Below are 9,955 nucleotides of genomic sequence, written 5' to 3'. Positions count from 1 at the left end.
TCACTACATTGGTGTTGGAGCGCCGAAATCTCAGGATGCCGCAGACCTTGCGACAAGGACAGGAAATAAAGGTCAGAGTGCTACCACATCCTTACACAAAAGCATCTTGGGACAGTATTAGATTACAGCCTAGAGCTCGCGAGTAGGGACGCTGAATACATAGAACGGAGGGGAGCCGATCAGGGTCACCCGTAAACTAGTGACAGAATCAGGACAAAATTCTAGCTGAGTCTGGAAACTTTCGGCTTGATGCCCCTTTCTGTAAGAGAGCAGCCTCTCAGGTTCCCGGGCTAGGCTCTGACTTGCCCCTATTCCACTCTGATGCGACAATTTGTACTCCTCCTTTGTACCCAGGGTGTCCCCCCATGACGGGTAAGAGAAAAAGCAGATGATGAAGTGTGTTTCTAGTGACTACCCGGCCGACCGCGACATCCCCGTGGCCACAGCAACCTCAGCTTGGTCCGGGAGGACCTGCTCCTCCGGCGCCCCCTCCCATTCACGCAGCGGACGTGACACGTGCGGCGGGGTCACGTGTTGTTGTTGGGCCGGGAAAGCTGCTTCCGGGTCAATGCAGGACACAGGGCTCCGGCGGCCTGAGTGGGGGACGAGGTGAAGCGGAGCCGGTCCGGGGCCGGCCGGGAGCAGGCCCGAGGCTGAGCGGCGGCCACGGCGGCGGCCGGGAGGGGGGAGGAGAGGCGCAGGCTGAGGAGCCGCCGCAGCAGCTCCCCCGCCTCCCGGGCTGAGGGGTGAGTGGAGCCCGGGCCTGCCGGCTCCGCCGGGTTGTCGAGGCCGGAGGGGCTCCCCTCTGGAGCCAGGGTGCGGTGCGAGGAAATAGTAGGAAGAAGTAGGAGGCCTGCCTGGGCGAAGGGGAGGATGGGACACCTGCCGGGGCCGGAGGGAGGATGGGGCCGGGCCTGCGCTGCGGCGGCGCGAGGAGGGCCTGGGCTGGGAGAGGGGCCTGAGTTGGAGGGGGCCGTCTGAGGGAGCTGTCCGAGTTCCTGGGAGAATCAGGGCTTCCCGCTGTGTCCCGGGGCCTGGGGGACGAGGAGCTGCCCCATGGCTGGTAGGAGATGGAGATTGGAGATGTCTGGGGCTGCTGGGGAAATAGGAAACTTGCCTCTGAACTACTGAATCCAAAAAGAAAAAAAAAAAAAAAGTACGTGTCCCGGGGAGGTTCGGTTGGGTTAGGAGCTCCTGGGACACCAGGCCTGCTACTTTCGGGGCCCGTAGAAGCAAGCGGCAGTTTAAAAAGGGCTTTTGAGAGAATCGTTTTGCCCCCAGAACAACTAACTGACAATGAGGCGGTTGGAGTAAGATGGGACCTGGGAGAAGGGTACCCTGTCCGGAGATCTGGGAGAGGAGAAGGGTCAGGGTCTGTGAGGAGCTTCATTCTCTGCTGAGTTCGAGATCCTCTTCTAGGAAGACATACTGGGAATTGGTGAAGCGAGAAGGAGAGGTGATACTGTCTTGGGGCACAGTGATTCTAGAAGTTGTAATTCCAGAAAGTTGGTTGGAAGAGTAAACTGTTTCTAGTCAGGGAGGGAGGAGGAGCTCTCTGAAGGTTGCTAAGTTACCAGAAGCTTGTAGGCACCGCCTCGGGCTGGTGTTTGGGGAAGTTGGTTCTTTCAGGTCCAAATTCGGGCTTAGTTAAGGCGTGTCCTCATTCTTTTGGGGCTGCCCGGAGCTCTTAAATTGGTTTCCACGAGCCCGTCTTGAGCTAAGAGATTGTGTAGGTGCTGAGGGCTGATGAATGTCTTTGGGTCCAGAGACATTTGACCTAAATCTCTAGGTTAGGAGCTTTCAAACTTTTGAAAAAATCATGCTCCATATTAAGAAGAACGTTTTTCATTATCGTCTAGTACATACATACGCACATAGGAACAAGAAGTTTCACAAAGCAGTACTCACTCTTATTACTAATGATGCGTACTGATAATTGCTATTATATTTCATTCTTTTTCTTTAAGAAATACTAACTAAATGCACTAAATTGATACACGGGTCATAACTTGCAGTTTGACAAACTGTCTCCAGGGCACATTTTTTTTTGGCTTCAATTAGTGTCTTCCTGTATGTTTCTAGAGAACAAGGATAATGATAAGGAGATGGGTAGGGAGGGAGAGTGGAACCCCCTGGTGCAATTGACTACTTCTTTTGTTTACATATTTAGAAGGTGTAGCAAATTATACCATAATCTTTGATCTCTTAATTTGCCTGATCAGTTGATGAAATTTTGAAATAAGTATGTGCTTTTAATTTTCTCTGTTCTTTGCTGGATCTGAGAAATATGAGAGGCCTAGTTCCATAGAGTTGATTCATCCCTACAACATCTTTAAGGTAATTTTATTTTAATGTTACAATGTTATACACGAATTTGCCTTTCTGCAGTGTAAAAAATCTCAAGCTGAAACCCATACTCTTCCTACTCCAATAATTAATGTCATGGTATGCTTTTTCTGCATGATTTAAGGTGTAGGTTCTTGGCTTTAGTAACTTAATCATAAACTTAAAGATATCTTTCAGTCAATTAACATCTTAATTCTCCCCATGAAAATGACATTTTCATCTGTTTTTGAAACAGATAAGGTCCTTGTGTGAGTAGTAGTATAATAAATGTTAATGAGTATTGGTGACCAAAGTGAGAAGCCTTCATGTGTTGCCATGTTCAATGTCCTTTTAAAAGTGTCACATGGCCTGTTGTTACAGGACATTGAGTGTCAAATGATGCTGCCTGATTTCAGTAGGTACATATTTATATTTAAGACCAGTTCAGTAATTTTAATTTTTGTTGAAGATGCCTTCATATTATTTGAAACCTGGAATTCAGAAGCACAGCCATCAGGAAAATATTGCCTGAAGTTTACCAGTGGGGCCACATTCTTGAGTAGATGCTTTATGAAAGCATTCTTATTATCTTCAAACTTAGTGTATTATAAAATACATCTTTCTTACCTTTGTTTTTTGACTATCTATTGGTTACTCTGCCTGCATGTATCAGCCATCCTTTAAAAGTTACCTTTTACTCAGGTAAAAATTTGTTTTAAAATGTTTAAAGGTTTTCTTTGTGTGGTAGATGTTTGGGACATTAAGGAAGATTCTCATTAATTCCATTTTTTCTGGGAATCATGTGTATCTGTCAATAAACAGTTGTGGAGAATTTACCCTGAGTGATTCTGTGTGCTTTTTTTTTATAGTTTTCATTTCTGTTCTTCAGCTTCTTCCACCTGTCTGTAGCAGGCTCTTTTACACTTCTAATGATTGTTTCTGAACTGCTGTGGGTTTGGAAATTAGATGCTTACCTTTGTTAGAACTTTGAGTAAAATGAGATTATATGGCTCTTAATAATGTTCTTTCATTTATATATATTATATATTAAGTATAATATATATATGTCTACTTTTTTTTTTTAGTGTATGAACTATGTGACATGTATTTTGCAGGCCTGTTTGCTGACTTCTTAGTCATGGGCTGTGTTTTTAATAAGTGAACTCTTGTATTTTGGAGCTTAGTTGGTTGTGTAAGAAAATGTTTTAAAAAGTAACATGAAACTGGTCAGAATACTTAAGGGGTGAAGAAATCATTTGTTAATAGCTGTGATTATTGCCTTTGCCCCACATGCAATTCATTGTGAAGAGGTACTATTCTTCCCTTTTTCATCTTTTCCAGTACCATGTTCTAGCTTTTATTTTTTTGAGATTGGAACACTCCTAGCCTAACTATTCCTATTGTTGTTCTTGATATACTTGATTTTGCATAACTTCATCAGAGTACTCTTCCAAAGAATATTGCTGTGATTTATCATTTCCTTCCTCAAAAACCATTAGCAATTTCCCAGAGCCAGCACTGAATAAAACCCATAGTGTTTAGGTTGACATAGAGAGCATTCTACAGCCTCTGCTTTTCACTGACATTATTTTTCCATCCCTAAATGCAGACCCTCTGTTCCTTCCAAGCTGTCTGCTTTTCGATCTTTCCTTTGCATGTAGCATTATTCCTGAAAGTCTGCAGGACTTCATTGAAATCCTGCTCATTTTCATTACAGCTGATCCCTCTTCCTTGAAGTCTTTCTTGCTGTTTTGTTGATACTACTTCTTCTGTATCACTGTATATTTACCAGTTGTGTGTCTGATTTCTGTCCCTTTTAGATTGTAAGCTGATTGAGACAGGAGGCTCATACATCCTCAAACCTGTAGAACACCCTGCACAGAGTTGAGTATAGTTTATGGACCAAGACAGTTAAAATTGCAGATCTCTGGAAATTCCACCCTAGACTTACTGAATCAGAATCTAGGAATCTGCCCAAGTGATTCTAATGTACAGTAATGTTTAAGAATTGCTGACCTAGCATGATGCATAAAATTACAGTAGATACACATACAGTTTTTTAGCAAATAATTTAAGTAAATTGAGCAATATCAGTTCAGCAGATGGTTTAATTTTAGGGCTTTGCAGTCGGGCAGCCTAGATTTGAGTCTTTCACTCGTTAGCTGTCTGACTAGCCTCTCTTTGCTTCAGTTTTCTGACGTGTAAAATAGGGTTAGTAACAGTGCCTCTGATAAAGGTGTTGTGAGGACTGAATAATAGCATGTATAAAACAACAGTACCAAGCATATAGTGAACTCATAGGTGTTATGTGCTGTTGTCATGTTGATCATAACAGGGATCATCAAAGTAATGAAATGAGAATAGACTTCATGTCAGTCATTGTGAATACACAAATTACTCATGTTTCTAACAATTCCAACTTAAGATTCATTTTCCATTGTAGACTGACAGTTGATGGATCTGTATGGCGTATAAAGTCATAAAAATGTGTTTTTTCCTTCTTTAGAATGATTGATGCCAAATTAGCATGTTAGATTTTTTCTCCCACTTAGTCTCCCTGAAGGAGAGTGCAAACTTCTGTGTGTACACACACACACACACACACACATTTGGTTGGCTACATAGTCCTTGGGATCACAAAGAATCGTACATGATTGAGGGACACACTTTCATAGACACATAGTTTTCAAAATTCCTTTCCATCTGTAATACTTCTCATTGGTGTTCTTGATTTTTATACCACTGTCAGAAAGTACTACTTCATGTTTATTCAAAGTAAAATTCACTGTTTTATTCATCCAACAAATATTTGTTGCCACTTGCCTGACACTGCTTTGTAGTACACTGAACTGAACTAACAGATCCCTGCTTTTGTGGGACTTGGGTTCTGGTGGAATTTACTGCTAAATTAACAGATAGTGATAAGTGTTGTAAAGAAGGAAACAGAGTGAAGTGATAAGTGCTTGCTGGTGGCAGTGTTGCCATATTTAATGAGGTGGTCAGAGGCAGCTTGGTTAAGAAGGTAGCATTTGTGCTTAAATTTATTTGAGATTTAAATGCTGAGATGAAGCCAGCTAAGCCAAGAGCCAGGAAAAGGGCATTCCTGTAAAAGCCTTAAGAGGGGGAATCAACTTGGCAAGTTTGAGAAGTAGAAAGCCGAGCCAGCTGAAACCTAGTGGGCTAGGAAAAGGGTGGGAGGAGGTAAGCACAGAACAGGTAAAATGAAGCCCTGAAGGCTGTGGTAAAGACTGAATTTTATTCCGATTGTGAAGAGAAGCCTTTGGAGAGTTTAAAGGGCATGACTTAACATTTTGAAAAGATCACTTGGATGATCTTGGAGAATAAATTATACAGTCATGAGAGGCTTAAGAGAAAGCTATTGCCACAGTCCTAGCAAGAGATTAATGAAGGCTTAACCCAGAGTAAGGTAGAGGAAATGGAAAGAATTGGGCAGAATTGGCGTGTTAGTGGCTCAGAAGGTAAAGAATTCTGCCCTCAGTGCAGAAGACCCGGGTTTGATCCCTGGAGAGGGAAAATCACCTGGAGGAGGAAATGGCAACCCACTCCAGTATTCTTGCCTGGAGGATCCCATGGACAGAGGAGCCTGGTGGGCTACAGTCCATGGGGTCACAAAGAGTCAGACATGACTGAGTGACTAACACACAGAGGTTGATTAATTACAGGGGGTGTGAGAGGAAGAAAAAAATATAACTTTGCTGGTGGGCACTAGTGGAGGAGGAGCAGATTTGAGGAAATGAAGAATTCTGATTTTGTTTCCTATGTGCCTCTCCTTCGTTATTCACCCCCACTGTCCAAGGATACCATAATTCTGAATTTTTTGTTTATTCTCTAACTTTTCTTTACAGTTACCACTTGTGCATGTAACCCTGAACAGTGCAATGATTAATTTTCTATGTTTTGAATTTTAAGTGGAATTATTCTGTATATATTCTTGTGATCGGTTATTTTATCCATTTAACAGTGTTTTTATAAGTCATTTGTGTTGCTAAGGAAGCAATCATAATGAATGACCAATTATTAATTCCATGGCTGTGTAAACATTTATGAATGTAATGGAGTTTATCCAGCTGCCTATTCTTGGATGTAAGGGCATTTTTTTCACCAGGGTTTTTGTAATTTCGAACAGTACTGTTGTTGTGGACACTTGTACTTTTCTTTTGGTACACATTACAAGTTCCTGTAAAGTTACACTGAGAATTGCTGTGTCATAGGAAATGTGCATATTCAGCTTCATTAGATGATGATAAATGGTTTCCCAAGGTATTTATATTCCTACTAGCAGTGGAAGAGTTCCTGTTCTTCCACATTTTCTCCAACACTTGGTATTGTTAGAGTTTTTAAGTTTTGCTAGTTTTTGTAAAATGATAGTTCATTGAGATTTTAATTTCTGTCTTTGAATATTATTGAACATCTTTTACATATATTTAGTAGTATTTTGAATTTTATCTTCTGTTAAATACTTGTTCATGTCTTTTGTCTGTTTTTCTATTGCATCATTTGCCTTTTTCTTACTGGTTTTAGTTCTCTGTATTAATTACATGTGTTGCAAATATCTTTTTCCAGTTTCTAGCTAATCTTTTTCTGTGTTTGATATCTTTTGATGATCAAAAGTTTTTAGTTTTATTTTTCCTTTATGGGTTCTTTTTGTGTTTTGCTTATGAAATAGTTCCCAAAATCAGGATCTTAGAGCTATTTTCCTATTTAAAAAAAATACCTATTTTTTTCTTATTGGGGTAAAGTTTGCTTTCAACATTCTAGCTGGATTGAACCTTTCTGTGTTGTGAGATGAGGAATTCCCCTTTCATTTTCCCAGATATGTAGTCACTTGTCCTGGGGCAGTTCTTGTGTAGTTTAACTTTTTCCTGCTAATCTCTATGCTGCCTGCAGCCAGGTTTACATAGACCTGTTTCTGGACTATCCATTCAAGTCCATTGATCCATTTTTTTTCTCTCCAGAGTTTTCTTTACAAAGTACAGTTGATTCTTGTTATTCATGGTACTTATGTAAAGTTGCCATAAATACCAAATTAGTAAATTTGTAACCATTGTTCCCAGGGGAAATGTAGGGTTAGGGTACTGCCAGTCTTTACTCACATTTTCATTAAGTGATTAATACCTAACCTTGTTTAACATGTGTTTCTGTTTAAAGACACTGTATTCAGTATATACTGTCGATTCATTAACTTGGATTCATAGTGATCAGTTCTGTAGTTCATGCCTGAATAAATCTTACCTAACACCTGTTTTTTCCATAAGGTACATCAAAATATTCTTGTGTTTAGGCACACAGCAATGTGCTGAAGGGCCTTTTCCTATAGTAAAATCAACAGAAAAGCACAAAAATTAAAAAACCTGGCACTAAATAGTTCCTGAGAAGGGATGCTTGTTTATAGTATGAGAGCTGAAACAAGAAGGCAGAGGGACGCCTTTTTTCTATCTCAGCTAGAAACATACTGTCAGGTGACTCATTTTTTCTTGCTCTGAGAGTATCTGCAAATGACCATGAAAATGCTACAAGTATTGATTTTGGAGTTACAAATTAATCTGAGTTGGTGAATTTGCAAATAAAGAATTTGCTAATAATAAGGCTCTAGTGTATTATGAAATCTGGGGAGACAGTTTTTCAGCAACTTTAGCACTTTCCCTTTCCTCTTATGCTTACACATATATTTATTATAATTTATTTTAAAAGAATGATATAATGCAATGATTCTCTCATATACTGAGTTGTAGTTGACAGATGCCATTAGCTCAATGGGCTTCCCTGGTGGCTCAGACGGTAAAGAGTGCAATGCGGGAGACCTGGGTTCGATCCCTGGGTTGGGAAGATCTGCTGGAGGAGGGCATGGCAGCCCACTCCAATATTCTTGCCTGGAGAATCCCCATGAACAGAGGAACCTGGCGGGCTACAGTCCATGGGGTCACAAAGACTTGGACACAGCATTATCTCAATGAAGATAGTTCATTTTTGAGAATATTTTTTATTATTATTACATTGTTATTTAATTCATAGGTAAATGAATAGAGAATTTTAGGAAAGAATTGTGACCTTTAAAATGTTGGAAACAAGTCTAGATTATTAAACCATATTGTGTCTTACATGAGGATGATATTTCCTCATAGGTACTATTAGTAACTTAAGGCATACATTTTATAAAGGCAAGTCCCTTTGGAGATTGTAATTTAAATGTTATCTCTATTAATCCCTCATCCATTAGTGACATTTTCCCATGTGAACATCAGTAAAGGAGTCCAAAAAAAAAAAGATACGATTGTGTACATTATAAATCATATCTGTTAGAAATGCGTTTATTGAGACTTGGCTAATTTATCCCTCACTCACTATTGAAGATCCTTAAGTGAATTGTTGGCATCAATTTGGTAAGTATGCTGAGAGAGTAAGAACCAGACACTTTAGACTTGACCTGTATTCATTTTTTTTTAAAGTATATTTTATTTATTCCTTGATTTTTGAAATTTTATTGTGGTAAAATATATATAACATGTACCATTTTAACCAATTTTAAGTGTATGTATCAGTGGCAGTAAGTACATTCACATTGTTGTACAACCATCCCCACCATCCCTCTCCAGAGCTTTTTCATGTCTCCAGACTGAAACTCCCCATTACCCACTCTCCTCAGCCCCTGGCCACCATCATTCTATTACACTTCTATCTCTGTGAATGTGACTACTCTAGACACTTTGTATAAGTGGAATTATATAGTAGTAGCTCTTCTGTGTTTAGTTTATTTCACTTAGGTTTATGTCTTCAAGGTTCGTTCATATTGAAGTATGTGTCAGAATTGCCTTCCTTTTCAAAGCTGAATAATTCTCCACTGTGTATACATTCTACGTTTTCCTTATCCGTTTATCTGCCCAAGAATGTTTAGGTAATTTCCATCCTTGGCTATTGTGAATAATGCTGCTATGAATATTGGTGTACAAATACCTGTTCAAGTCCCTGCTTTCAATTCTTTTGGTATATACCCAGAAATGGGATTGTTGGATCATATGTAATTCCATGTCTAATTTTTGGGGAAACTGCCATACTGTTTTCTGTAGCAAGTACACCATTTTACATTTTCACCAGCAATGCACATATATTCATTTTTAGTTACTATGCTGTGCCTGTTGATCTGAAGAATGGCATAAATTATTAAATCTTATGTATGAGATGTACGGTATAGTATGGATACCAAAATTGTATATTCAATTTTAAATCTACTGTGACCATAGTTTTTGTGGAAGAATTCAACTTGTGCTTGGAAGCAAGAATTTTTTATTCTGCTACTGATTGATTGCTCTATCATGTGTTGTCTTATTTTTGGAATCCCCATGGAGAGGTAGACATAATTAGTATTTCAGTGGTAGCTAAGAAGCATTTTCATAACTAATCTGTTTGTTATATTCCTGCCTTTCATATTTAAAAAATATATATTTGATATGAAAAATCAGAAGTGATTAAAAAGCTCGTCTATTACCATATTTATTGAGTGTGAATTATGCACAAAATTCCAGTCCATGATAGAAAGAAGCATTGTGATATGATTCTTAACCTCAAGAACTATACTGACTTAGGATTTAAAACATAAACACATGAAAATCAC

The 9,955-nt window shown here is 39.5% G+C and overlaps 1 protein-coding gene across 4 annotated transcripts in view; it reads left to right on the top strand.

Moving 5' to 3' along the window:
• Positions 1–608: 608 nt before the first annotated feature.
• Positions 609–9,955, top strand: part of TBCEL (tubulin folding cofactor E like) — a 64,530-nt gene continuing 55,183 nt past the window's right edge. The window contains exons 1-2 of one of the 4 annotated variants that reach the window (XM_065944403.1): positions 665–746; positions 2,284–2,337. The gene's annotated coding sequence lies outside the window, so the exon portion shown is untranslated. Of the gene's footprint in view, positions 747–1,044; positions 1,157–2,283; positions 2,338–9,955 lie in introns of those variants that run through there. The other 3 variants (XM_065944405.1, XM_065944401.1, XM_065944402.1) reach the window with 3 other exon arrangements.

Source organism: Muntiacus reevesi, chromosome 9 (genome assembly GCF_963930625.1).
Source record: "Muntiacus reevesi chromosome 9, mMunRee1.1, whole genome shotgun sequence".
NCBI classification, from domain to species: domain Eukaryota; kingdom Metazoa; phylum Chordata; class Mammalia; order Artiodactyla; family Cervidae; genus Muntiacus; species Muntiacus reevesi.
This window is presented reverse-complemented; position numbering and strand designations above follow the sequence as displayed.